General features: G+C 34.8%; 1 protein-coding gene across 2 annotated transcripts in view; it reads right to left on the bottom strand.

Annotated features, from left to right (window-relative positions):
• RNF180 (ring finger protein 180) overlaps nt 1–15,077 on the bottom strand; it is a 246,060-nt gene that overhangs the window by 78,123 nt on the left and 152,860 nt on the right. The window lies entirely within an intron of this gene.

Raw genomic sequence — 15,077 nt, 5'->3', positions numbered from 1 at the left:
AACCTTTCAGTTGGTATCAGTTCTGGCATACCCCAGGCAGAGGAGCCAGTTAAGAGGGGATGTAGCCCTGTCCACCAGCCAGTTGGACATCAGCCCCAGGATCCCCCACAACCCTCAGCAAGCTTCCCTGGGACCTAACACTGCCCAAAAGTAGGCCAAGGCCAGCTTCAGAACCCCCAGGCCTGAAATCAATTGCAGCAGGACCTGGCCCCACCCATTAGCAGATTGGCACAAGCACCTAGACCTTTGGCACCTGCAGCTAGCTGTCCTGCAACCCAACTCTTTGGCCCGCTCACAAACAGGCTATCATCAGCCCTAGGATTCCTGGGACCTACAACTAGTCATGCTAGGGCCTTACCCTGGTAACCAGCTCTGGTGACCAGAGGGAAGTGAAATGCTGGGCCCCATAAGAAATCTCCTACAAAAGGCCATTACTCCAAGATCAGGAAATGTAACCAACTTTACCTAATACCTACAAATAAATGCAAGACTGAGACAAAATGAGGTGAAAAATGGGTTAAATGAAGGAATGAAAACTCTAGGTGAAGAAAGAAATGAAATGGAGATAAGCAGTCTACCCAATAAAAGTTCAAAGTAATGATCATAAAAATGCTCAACTAACTTGTTGAAGACTGGATGAACACAGTGAGAAGTTTAACAAAGCATTAGAAAATACACTAGAAGTAACTGACAGTGGATTAGATGAAGCAGAGGAACAGATCAGTGAGCTGGAAGACTGGTGGAAACCACTGAAGCTAAAAAGAATAAAGAATAAAAAAAAAATGACATTTTAAGAGACCTCTGGAAAAACATCAAGCATACTAACATTCATATTAGAGAGATCCTAGAAGGATAAGGGAAGGAGAAAGGAGTAGAGAACATATATGAGATACAATAGTTAAAAACAAACAAACAAACAAAAACAAACCCTAACCTGGGAAAGGAAACAGACATTCAGGTCTAGGAAGCAGAGAGTGTCTCAAACAAGATCATGAAAAAGGACCACACCAAGACACACTGGAATTAAAATGGCAAAAATCAAGGATAAAAAGTGAATATGAAAAAATGGCAAGGGAAAAGCAATAAGTTACTTTTAGTGGAACTCCCATAAGACTACCAGTTGACTTTAGAGTAACTCTGCAGGCCGGAAGAAAGTAGCATAATATATTTAAAATATTATACAAGACACATTATGTAATGATAAAGGAATCAATTCAACAAAAAGATAAAACAACTGTAAACACATACACACCCAACCTAAGAGTACTTAAATAATACAGCAAATATTACAGCAAATAGAGAAAGTGACACTAATACAATAATAGTAGAGGACTTTCATACCCCAATTACATCAATAGATTATCCAGGCAGAATCAAAGAGGAAACACTGACCTTAAATGACATATTAATCAGATAGATTTAATAGCTACATACAGAGCATTCCATTCAAAAGCAGCAAAATATACACTCTTTTCAAGTGCACATTCTCTGGGATAGATCACATGCTAGGCCACAAACAAGTCACAGTAAATTTTAGAAGACTGAAATTATATCAGGCATTTTTTCTGAACACAAAAGTATAAGTCTAGAAACTAACCGTAAAACAAAAATTGCAAAAACACAAGCACATGGATGTTAAACAATGTGCTACTAAACAACCAATGCATCACTGGCAAAATTAAAGATAAAAGGAAAAAAAAATACCTGGAGACAAATGAAAACAAATGCATAATTAACCAAAATTCATGAGATATAGCCAATCAGTCAGGCATTTATAGCAATACATATCTACCTCAGAAAAGAAAAATAAGAAAAAGAAGACTAACCATATGCTTAGAGGCTCTAGAAAAAGAAAAACAAAACAGAAAGGGAGGAGGAGGAAATACTGAAGGTCAGAGTAGACATAAATGAAACAGAGACCAAAAAAATAAAAAGGAAAGATCCATGAAGCTGAGAGCTGGTTCTTTGGAAAGATAATAATAATTGATAAAACTTTAGTCAGACTCATCTTGAGAAAAAGAGGAAAGACCCAAATAAAATCACAAATGAAAAGGGAAAATTATGATCAATACTATAAAAATACAAAAGATTATAAGAGACTACACAAAAAATTACATGCCAATAGAATGAGCAACCTAGAAGACATAGATAAATTTGTAGAAATGTACAAAATATGAACAGGCCCTTTTCAAAAATGAACTTAAATCAGTGGTGATAATTTAAAAAACTCCCCCAAACAAAAGTTCAGGACCAGATGACTTCACAGTTAAGTTCAAACATTTAAAGAATGGTTAATGCCAATCTTTCTCAAATTATTCCCAAAAACTGAAGAGGAAGAAACATTTATGAAATCATCAATCTGTATCAAAACCAGACAAAGACACCAAAAAAAGAGAAAATTACAGGCCACTATCACTGATGAACAGAGATGTAAAACATCCTCAACAGAACATAAGCAATTCAAATTCAACAATATATTAAAAGAATCATCAAAGATTGAGGGCAAAGAGGAGAAAAGGGTGTCAGAGGATAAGATGGTTGGATGCTATCACTGACTCAATGGACATGAGTTTGAGCAAACTCCAGGAGATAGTGAAGAACAGGGAAGCCTGGCATGCTGCAGTTCATGGAGTCACAGAGAGCTGGACATGACTTGGCAACTGAACAACAATACCATGATCAAGTGGAATTTATCCCAGGGATACAAGGACAGTATAATATCCACAAATCAGTGTGATACACCACCTAATAAACTGAAGAATAAAAACCATATGACAATCTCAATAGATGCAGAAAAAGATTGTGACAAAATCCAACATCTATTTATGATAAAAACTCTTCAGAATTGGATACAGAGGAAATATATCTCAATATAATAAAGGCCATATATGATACACCTACTGCTAACATCATACTCAATGATGAAAAGCTGAAAGTATTTCTTTTAAGATTGGGAACAAGACAAGGATACCCACTTTCCAAAGAAGACATACAGATATACGACAGACACATAATCATTAGTGAAATACTAAGTGAAATACTAATTAGTGAATTAATAAGATCACCTCACACTTGTCGGAATAATTATTATCAAAAAGATTATAACAAGTGTTGGTGAGGATATGGAAAAAAGGGAAGTCTCGTGCACTATTGGCTGGATTGTAATTGGTGCAGATGCTATGGAAGAGAGAACAAAGGTTCCTCAAAAAATTAAAAATAAAGCTATGATCCAGCAATTCTACTTCTGGGTAGCTTTCCAAAGGAAACAAAAACACTAAGTTTGTAGTGTTTTCAGGAAACACAAAAGTACTTTAGGAAACACTAAAACACTTTTAGGAAAAGATATATGCACCCCTGTATTCACTGCAGCATTACTCATAATAGCCAAGATATGGAAGCAACCTAAGTGTCCATCAATAGATGAATATAGATGTGGTACATAACACACAAAACTAAATATTAATCAGCCATAAAAAAATGAAATCTTTCCATTTGTGACAACATGAATGAGCCTGGAGAGTATTTTGCTGAGTGAAATAAGTCAGATAGAGAAAGATAAATATGGTATGAATTCACTTATATGTGAAGTGTAAAAAAAAAAAAAACACAAATGAACAAATAAAACAGAAACGGAGTCACTGATACAGAGTACAAACAAATGGTTTGTCAGCGGGGCAAGGGGTGGGGGAAGAGTGAAATAAGGTGAGGGAAAACGAAGAGGTAAAAAGTTCCAGTCACAGAGTAAACAAGTCATGAGAATGAAAAGTAAAGTCTGGGGAAAACAGTCAATAATAATGTAACATTTTTGTATGGTAACAGATGGTTACTAGATTTACACTCGTGATGATTTTGTTCTATATAGAAATATCTAATCACTAGATAAATGTGGTCAAAGGTACAAACTTATAGTTATAAGATATGTAAGTACCAAAGATATAATGGACAACATCATTAATATAGTTAACACTCATGTATGTTAACACTCATGTATGTTACATATGAAAGTTGTTAAGAGAGTTAATCTTAAGAAGTCTTATCACAAAATATATTATCTTTCATTTTATATCTAGATAGTATCATGGATATTCATAAAACTCCTTGTGGTAATCATTTTATGATGTTTGTGAGTCAAATAATACTGCTGTATACTTAATCTTTTACAGTGCTGTATATCAATTATATTTAAATAAAAATGGAAGGGGAAAAAAAAGACATGCATCAACATCTTTAAAGTACTGGGTTAAAAAAACACAATTATCTACCTGAACATCTATCTATATCTGGTGAGTATATTTAATATCTTTCAAAAATAAAGAGGACTTAAAATTCAAAAAAGGGAGATTGATCCACTGGTTCATACCATCTATCACTGAATATGAAAAACATGTCTATCTTGTTTGTGCTTTCTTTCTTGCTGGAAGTCTTACAACCCTTCCATCCTTAGATTTGAAAAATTTTACTAGTTATGTATCCTTATAGTCACTTCTGTTCAGTACTCAGTAGTCTTTTTCGATCTGGAGGACTAGGTCTTTCTGCAGTCCAGCAGAAAGTTCACTTTTCCCTCATCAATCACCACTGTCTATTTTCTCTGTTCCTACTTTTTTACTTCTTAGTACACACAAATTAGATCCCTTGGATCTATTTTCCACGTTCAATTTTGTGTTCCATTTTCTATCTCTTTATGTTATGCTATGTTCAGGAAAAGTTCCTCAGCAGTATTTTTCAAGATACAAAATCATTCAATTTTTGACTTAACAAATGTTTACTGAGTGCCTGCTGAGGACTGCACACTGTTCCAGGTGCTAGTTATAAAGCAGTGAACATAATATAAAATACATCTCTTTAGGACACTTGCTTTCAAGGCTTATGTTTTTATTTTTCCCTACTTTAAAAAAATTATTATTATTATTTTTTACTTTACAATATTGTATTGGTTTTGCCATAGCATTGAAAAAGGCTTATGTTTTATATCATTCTGTTATACAGCTTTCACGCTATTTTTTTTTTCATTTTAGAAGTCACATTTCAATTTTCATGAATCATTTCTTATCCTCTTAGTGTTCATTTGTTTAATAGTAGGCTACTGTATCACTCAAGATATATCTTTACTATTAATAAGATTTTATAATATTTTGTTTATAAAATGTTATAAACAAAATACAATATTTTTTTTTGTTTTCTGGATAAATCTATTTCCTCTGGGATCAGTTTTTATGTTTATCGTTCATATTATTTGTGTTTCTTAAAAGTCAGACAGTACATCTTCATAGCAGAGAGAGAATAGTTTTAGGTTTACATAAAAATTATATAGGAAATAGGGAATTTCCATATATCCCCTCCTACTACACACACACACACACACACATGCATTATTGTGGTACAATTTTACAACTGAACTCATATTGATATATTACCATTAACTGAAGTTCACAGTTTACCTTAGGGTTCATTCCTGGTTTTTCACTCTTTGGGTTCTGATTAATGCATAATGCCTTATACCCACAATTACAGTAGCATACAGAATAGTTCCACTAAAACTCAGTGGCCCTAAAACTCACTGGCTCTATCTATTCATTCCTCTCACCCTCTCCCACAAGCCCTGTCAATTACTGATCTGTCTGTGTGTTGTTTTCTTTTTCCAGAATGTCATAGGGTAGGAATTTTACGGGATGTAGCCTTCTTTTCAGATTGGCTTCTTTCACTTTTCAATATGCATTCAAAGCTCCTTATAATGGAGTTTTGATCTTGAAATTATGCCAGATCTCTAATGAGAATTGTTCTTAATTCTATATGGTTTTTCTTTCTTGGGCTTAAAAAATAAACCACTGATTTGTTTCATTTTCTAAAGAAATACAAACCCAATTGCTTTCTACCTTTTAGAAATTCTGAAAAGATTTTGGTTTAATGATGGAATGCTCTCTTATTTTCTAGCATTGTTATATATCTGTATTCTTTAAAAATAAACCTTTTCTATAATTCTGCTTTATTTAATAGTATCAGTTGAAATTAATACATTTTTCTTTCACTAAAAATTGTAAGTGGTAAATACAATTAAAATAAATTAAAAGTTATACCTCATTTTATTGTATATATGTATATGTATTGTGTATCTTCCACCAATCGGGGGAAAAAGCCAATTTCTATTAAGAATGACCTCTAAGAAGCAAGAAAAACACAAATTTTTATTAAATATCTACCACTGAAAATGTATCTTTTAATATTACATGTGACAAAAATAGGAAGTACATACAAAACATTTCTGCTGCATACCAAAAAGCATAACGGTTATTTTGAGAAAAAGTTCCTTTGTAATTGTTTGTGTTGTGAGCTAAACTAGCTGCTTTTACCACAAAATACCATTTTTATGTAAAAGAACAACTGTCAAAGTAATTATTCAGATTTGGTTATTTGGCAGACATTTTCACAAAAATGAACAAAGTAAATCTGTCACTTCAAGAAAAACAACTGACAGTATTTGTTGGCAATCAAAATGATGAAATTTGAGATTCAAGTAAAAACCAGAATTTTGGAAAACCTGTATTTGCTTATAGTTTCTAAATACTTGAAGCCTTTCTTGAAGAGACTAATGGTGATATTAACAATTTTTTAATATTGTATAATGAAATACATCAATGTTTAGGAAAGTTGCATAATTCAGCTAACCATTAGTTATGAGATGTTCAATGCATGATAATATAAAATCATCCATAAGTAAATGAACCAAAGTGCATGACAGACCAACAGATTTTACTGTAAGAGTACTTAAAGTTCACATCAATAGTTAGATTCCACATTAAACTAGCCTTTAATAATTTACACTTGTCAAGTTCTGGTGTAGTATCAAAGACAACCATCCAAAATTATCTTGAAAAGCTACTATAATATATTCCATTTTATGACTACTTATCTAGCTAGGTTTTCTTAATATTAGTCAACCAAAAAAATATTAATACATGGCAACAGTTGGGATGCAAAAGCAGATATGTGGATACATCTGTCTTCTACTAAGCCAAATGTTAAAGAGACTTGCAAAAGTGTAAAATGAGGTCATTCTCAAAATTTTTGTTCTATAATAGGATTATTTTTCATAAAATATTATTTTAACAAGTAATGGTTTATTATCTTTATGTGAATTAATAAAAAAATTTAACATTTCTCTCAGTCACACCCAAAAAAGATGTCGTTTTCATCATAAGGGACTGGAATGCAAAAGTAGGAAGTCAAGAGATACCTGGAGTAACAGGCAAACTTCGACTTGGGAGTACAAAATGAAGCAAGGCAAAGGCTAACAGAGTTTTGCCAAGAGAATGCACCGGTCATAGCAAACACCCTCTTCCAACACCACAAGAGAAGACTCTACACATGGACATCACTAGATGGTCAATACTGAAATCAGATTGATTATCTTCTTTGCAGCCAAAGATGGAGAAGTTCCATAGAGGTCAGCAAAAACAAGACTGGGAGCTGACTGCAGCTAAGTTCATGAACTCCTCATTGCAAAATTCAGACTTAAATTAAAGAAAGTAGGGAAAACCACTAGACCATTCTGGTATTACCTAATCAAATCCCTTATGATTATACAGTGGAAGTGAGACATAGATTCAAGGGATTAGATCTGATTGACAGAGTGCCTGAAGAACTATGGATAGAGGTTTGTGACACTGTACAGGAGGCAGGGATCAAAACCATCCTCAAGAAAAAGAAAGGCAAAAAAGGCAAAATGGTTGTCTGAGGAGGCCTTACAAATAGCCAAGAAAAGAAGAGAAGTTAAAGGAAAAGGAGAAAAGGAAAGATATACCCAGTTCAATACAGACTTCAAAAGAATAGCAAGGAGAGATAAGAAAGCTTTCTTAAGTGTCAATGCAAAGAAATGGAGGAAAACAACAGAATGGGAAAGACTAGAGATCTCTTCAAGAAAATTAGAAATACTAAGGGAGTATTTCATGCATAGATGGGCACAATAAAGGACAGAAACAGTATGGACCTAACAGAAGCAGAAGATATTAAGAAGAAGTGGCAAGAATACACAGAAGAACTATACAAAAAAGATCTTCACAACCCAGATAATCATGATGGTGTGATCACTCACTTAGAGCCAGATATCCTGGAATGTGAAGTCAAGCGGGCCTTAGGAAGCACCACTATGAACAAAGATAGTGGAGGTGATGGAATTCCAGCTGAACAATTTCAGATCCTGAAAGATGATGCTGTGAAAGTGCTGCACTCCATATGCCAGCAAATTTGGAAAACTCAGCAGTGGCCACAGGACTGGAAAAGGTCAGTTTTCATTCCAATCCCAAACAAAGGCAACGCCAAAGAATGCTCAAACTACTGCACAATTGTACTCATGTCACATGCTAGTAAAGTAATGTTCAAAGTTCTCCAAGCCAGGCTTCAACAGTACATGAACTGTGAACTTCCAGATGTTCAAGCTGGATTTAGAAAAGGCAGAGGAACCAGAAATCAAATTGCCAACATCCGCTGGATTATCGAAAAAGTAAGAGAATTCCAGAAAAACATCTATTTCTGCTTTCTTGATTACAGAAAAGCCTTTGACTGTGTAGATCACAACAAACTGGAAAATTCTTCAAGAAATGGGAATGTCAGACCACCTGACATGTCACCTGAGAAATCTGTATGCAGGGCAGGAAGCAACAGTTAGAACTGGGCATGGAACAATGAACTGGTTCCAAATTGGGAAAGGAGTATGTCAGGCTGTACACTGTCACCCTACTTATTTAACTTACATGCAGAGTACATCATGTCAAATGCTGGGCTGGTTGAAGCACAAGCTGGTATCAAGACTGCTGGGGAAATATCAATAACCTCAGATATGCAGATGACAGCACCCTTAGGGCAGAAAGTGAAGAGGAACTAAAGAGCCTTTTGATGAAAGTGAAAGAGGAGAGTGAAAAAAACTGACTTAAAACTCAACATTCAAAAAACTAAGATCATGGCATACGATCCCATCACTTCATGGCAAATAGATGGGGAAACTACAGATACAGTGACAGACTTTCTTTTCTTGGGCTTGAAAATCACTGCAGATGGTGACTGCAGCTATGAAAGTAAAAGACACTTGCTCCTCAGAAGAAAAACTATGATCAACTTAGCATATTAAAAAGCAGAGACATTACTTTGCCAACAAAGGTCCGTCTCATCAGAGCTATGGTTTTTCTAGGAGTCATGTACGGATGTGAGAGTTGGACTATAAAGAAAGCTGAGCACTGAAGAATTGATGCTTTTGAACTGTGGGGTTGGAGAAGACTCTTGAGTCCCTTGGAGTGTAAGATCAAACCAGCCAATCCTAAAGGAAATCAATCCTGAATATTCATAGGAAGGGTTGATGCTGAAGCTGTAACTCCAATACTTGGGCCACGTGATGCGAAGAATTGACTCACTGGGAAAGACCCTGATTCTGAGAAAGATTGAATGCAGGAGGAGAAGGGGACGACAGAGGATGAGATGGTTGGATGGCATCACCGACTTGATGGACATGAATTCGAGCAAGCTCTGGGAGTTGGTGATGGACAGGGAAGCCTCTTGTGCTGCAGTCCACAGAATCACAAAGAGTCAGACATCACTCAGCAACTGAATAGATAGAACATTTTCATAATCCATATACACAAAAGCTTTTGGAGTTCTCAATAATTTTTAAGATTTTACAGGGATCTCGAGCTTAAAAACTGTGAGGCAGATATATTGGGAAATAGCAAGCGAAGGTGACTGGGCCCCTGGGCATACATTAGACATTGAATGTATGTAGAAATTTATTGAATTGGCACTTTTGTGAATAAGCTTATCAGTGATAATACTAAACAATATAATTTAGGTAGAAAATGCAATATGGGTTGTAAATTATGGTAAGCTCTCGCCTATATAGGATCCAGAGAAATAAAAGTTCAAAGACATAGGATAAAAATCCTAGCATATGTAGTTTTTAGAGAGAAGGACAGGGGATGAAAAATATATAGTACTTATTTCAAAAAACCATACCTAGATATATGTTTCAATAGATATTTTATAAATTTGATTAATTTTATAGCTCTATTAGATGGTAAATCATTTAAAATGAAAAGCATTACCATTATACTACCTCTATAGTATCAAGGAAAGATGAAATAATCTTCAGTGTAGTTTTAGTTATATTTTTACATTATTTGAAAATTGGTGATTCACATGGAGGTTGCTTAATATAAATATTCAACTAATCAGAATATATCTCATTAATATCTATCTCTAGATGGACTGTAAATTACTGTTTCAGAATTTTTTTTACATCATCATTTTTTAAGACAGAAATACAGCTTTAGATCAGAGTTAGGTCTAGGAATTTATGTCAAAAGAATCTAAGTGCTTATTCTAATTAAAAAACAAAACCAAAATAAAATCCCACAATCTAGAATGTGTGTTCACAGTTAGTAGTTACAAAAGAAGAAACAGAATAAGTCCATGCAGACTATGATTTAAAAAAAAATAGCATTCATAGGGCCTTAAATGAACTCTAGAGCTGCACAATACAAAAGCTTGATTGGGAATTTCTCAATTTTCATTCCTGTATCTACCATATACCCAAGAGAAGGAAAGGACTAATTGAAGCCTTTACATGCCTCTGAGTGGTTCACCAATGCTGGTTTACAGTATTCTTTTCTCCAGTCACCATCACACTTCTCTGGGTGTTTGCAGGTTAACACAATTCTCAACATTATTGTCCAGGCCATAAAACAGAGTTATTCAGAGGCCTTTATTCTTTATGCTGCTTGATTATCACTTTATGTAGTGATAAAAGTGCCCCCTATTGAGACATATATGTGAAACAGAAAGTTCTAAAGAAAGATATACCTATAATTGCAACTTGAAGACTTCTATTTATTCCATTAAAAGTTGCCATGGGGCAATACATCTATCTGCTCTCTTAATAAATATGAATGTTAAAATAATAATCCTTTTACTTATGATATTACCAAGCTAAATAAACAGAAACATTAAGAAACAGACTTTACATTCAAAGAACTCATTTGTGACTCGCAGTCACAAAAAATGATTGCAAATGCTCAGGTTAGGATTTATAAATTCCTGCAAATTACTCTGTTTGGAGACTAAAACCGATTAGTTAGAACAGAAACCTTCCTTCTTTTCTAGCAAATCTGAAAGAATATGTTTCTGCCATTTGGTTTCTCTTCAGAACATATATGTGACTCTAAACTATACTACTTTCTATGGAAAAACATATGACGTTTACTTTATATAAAATATATTGCCCATCACCCCCATTCCTGGCATTTGAAATAAAACATTTGCACTATTTTGTACTGACTATCACCAATTCAAAATATCTTTTCTTAACTTTGAAAACCAAAGATGTGCTAGGAGTTATTTTAATAAGACTATCTGTCCTGCATAAGTCATTTTGTTGTTCAGTCACTAAGCCATGTTCCACTTTTCGCAATTCTATGGAATGCAGCACACCAGGTTCCTTTGTCCTCCACTACCTCCTGGAGTTTGCTCAAATTTATGTTCATTGAGTTGGTTATGCTATCTAACCATCTTATCCTCTGCTGCCCCCATCTTTTGCCTTCAATCTTTCCCAGCATCAGGGTCTTTTCCAATGAGTCAGCTCTTTGCATCCGGTGGCCAAAGAATTGGAGCTTTAGCTTCAGCAATGACATACATGTATACTTAAATAATACAGCCAAGTACATATTTTTGATTCATATATATGTTTTGCTATATGTATATATATATTTACTATTAGTAACAAATTGTTATGTGTTAGATAAGGGGAATAACAAAAAGAGTTTTTATTTTACCTTCACTTATTCCTTCTCCAATGCTCATCCTTCCTTTTGCAGAAATGAGTTTCTTACCTAAATTATTTTATTTCTCTTTGAAGAATTTTTTCTTAACACTTTCAGCAAGGCAATTCTACTAGTAACCAATTACCTCGACTTTTTTTTTTTTTCTAACAATGTTTTTATTTCTTTTTCATTTCTGAGGGATCATGTTTCAGAATAGGGAATTCAAGGTTGGTGTTTCTTCCTTTAAACACTAAATGTTTCACTCCACTTTGTCTTGCTTGCATGGTTTCTGAGGAGTCAGATATAACTTTTATATTTGCTCCTACAGATGTAAGATATTTTTCCCTCTGGTGTTTTCCGCTATCCATGCGCCAGAAGTGCAAGGAGATTTTTCTCTGAAATTCAATGTGAGAACCTGGAGAGATCCTGGAAGTAAAACTCACAGAAGAATGGTGGATTCCCCTATGATAGGCTCCTTTAGAGTTTTAACTCTCAGACTTGTCCATATTGAGCCTCCAGCAATTCATTAATCATACTTCAGGTTTTCCTATCACACACAGGTTTCTGCTTGTGGGTTTCTACTCCAATAAGTTGTGATTGATTCTCTGTATCTGCTTGCTTTTCTTACCAATTTTTGCACAGTTGTTTGCTCTCTGACTTCACTTATTTGATAGATCTAAGAAGTGTTGTTAGACACTTAAATGCCAAACCGAATAGATTACCCTAGAAAGGTAATTTAATTCAGAAAAGTAACAAATAAGATTTTTGAATTGATTAAAGGCTGTATATAGTCACTCTGCTCATTTAACTCATATGCAGAGTACATCATGCAAAATGCAGGGCTGGATGAAGCACAGGCTGGCATCAAGATTGCTGGGAGAAATATCAATAACCTCAGATATGCGGATGACATCACCCTTATGGCAGAAAGCGAAGAAGAGCTAAAGAGCCTCTTGATCTAAGTGAAAGAGGAGAGTGAAAAAGTTGGCTTAAAACTCAACATTTGGACAACTACGATCAAGGCACCTGTCCCATCATTTCCGGGGAAACAATGGAAACAGTGAGAGACTTTATTTTTCAGGACTCCAAAATCACACAGATGGTGACTGCAGCCATGAAATTAAAAGACATTTGCTTCTTCGAAGAAAAGCTATGTCCAACCTAGACAGCATATTGAAAAGCAGAGACATTACTTTGCCAACAAAGGTCCGCCTAGTCAAGGCTATGACTACTTTTTCCAGTAGTCATGTATGGATGTGAGAGTTGGACTATGATGAAAGCTGAGTGCCAAAGAATTGATGCTTTTGAACTGTGGTGTTGGAGAAGATTCTTGAGAGTCCCTTGGACTGCAAGGAGATCCAACCAGTCCATCCTAAAGGAAATCAGTCCTGAATATTCATTGGAAGGACTGATGCTGAAGCTGAAACTCCAATACTTTGGCCACCTGATGTGAAGAACTGACTCATTGGAAAAGACTCTGATGCTGGGAAGGATGGAGGGTGGGAGGAGAAGGGGATGACAGAGGATGGGATGAATGGATGGCATCACCGACTCAATGGACATGGTTTGAGTAAATCCCAGGAGTTGGCGATGAACAGGGAGGCCTGGCATGCTGCAGGCCATGTGGTCGCAAAGATCGGACATGACTGAGTGATTGAACTGAACTGACAGTGGAACTATACGTAACTTTGTTCTGTATTTTACAAGTTTCCTGTAATTGTGTTATCAAACTTTCATAATTTAAAAAATAAAAAAGAAGAAAAAAGATGCATGATACTATTGCAATTTTATTAAAAACGACCATGGCTTGTTTTGTGGCCCAGCGGGTGATCTATCCTGGGGAATGTTCGACATGTAGTTGAAAAGAATATGTAGTCTGCTACTTTTCAATGGAATGCTCTATAAATACCAATTAAGTCATGTGTCTGATGTATCATTTAAACTCTGTTTCCTTACTGATTTTCTGTCTGGATTATCTGTCCACTGATGTAAGTGAGGAGTTAAAGTTCCCCATGATTATTATACTGTCAATTTCTCCTTATATATCTGTTAACATTTGCCTTATACATTCAGGAGTTACTATGTTGGGTGCATATATATTTACAATTGTTATATATTCTTGGATTGATCTTTGATCATATGTAGTGTCCTTTGTTTCTTGTAACAGTCTTTATTTTAAAGTCTATTTTGTCCGATATGAGTATTGCTACTCCAGCTTTCTTTTGATTTCCATTTGCATGGAATACTTATTTCTATCCCCAGTCTCTATATGTCTCTAGATGTGGAGTGGGTCTCTTGTAGAGATCATATATATACGATATATACACACACACACACACACACACACACACACAAACACACAGATATATCTTGTTTTTTATCCATTGAGCTGGTCTATGGCTTTTAGTTGGAGCACTTAATCAGGTTACATTAAGGTAATTATTGATATGTATGCTCCTACTGCCATTTTGTTAATTGTTTTTGATTTGTTCTTGTAGGTCTTCATTTTTCCTTTTTTCTCTTCCTCTTTTGTCCTCTTCTCTAGTGAATGGATGACTAACTTTGGTGTTGTACTTGGATTCCTTTTTCGTTTTTGTGTATCTGTTGTGAATCTTCATTTTGTGGTTACCATGAGATTTTGATACAGCAGTCTAAATAAGTTTTAAGTTGCTGATCTCATTCAAATGTGTTTCAAATATCCTACATTTGTCCTCTCCTCCCCCATGAGTACAGATTTAGATATCATATTTGTGTGTGACATGACAGTCTAAACCCTGTGGGATGTACCAAAAGCAGTTCTAACAGTGAAATTTATAGTGATACAGGCTTACCTCAGGAAACAAGAATAAATTCAGATAAACAACCAAATCTTATGCCTGAAGTAACATGAACAAACAAACCCATGAAAGAAATCATAAAATTCAGAACAGAAATAAATGAAATAGAAACTAAGAAAACAATAGATAAGAAAAATGAAACTAAAAGCTAGTTATTTGCAAAGATAAACAAAATTGATAAAGCTTTAGGCAGATTCATCAAAAAAAGAGGGGGGCCTACATCAATAAAATTAGGAATGAACAAGTTACAACAGAACTATGGAAATACAAAAGACCATAAGAGAATACTGCAAGGCTACTATATGCCAATAAAATGGAAAATGGACAATCAGAAAAAAATGGGTAAATTCTTAGAAAGGTATAATCTCCCAAGACTGAACTAGGAAGAAATAGAAGATAAACAGACTTATTACAAATACTAAAATTGAATCTATGATTTAAA

Source organism: Oryx dammah, unplaced genomic scaffold (genome assembly GCF_014754425.2).
Source record: "Oryx dammah isolate SB20612 unplaced genomic scaffold, SCBI_Odam_1.1 HiC_scaffold_20, whole genome shotgun sequence".
NCBI lineage: Eukaryota > Metazoa > Chordata > Mammalia > Artiodactyla > Bovidae > Oryx > Oryx dammah.
Note: the sequence above shows the minus strand (reverse complement) of the source record. Positions and strands in the feature narration are given on the sequence as shown.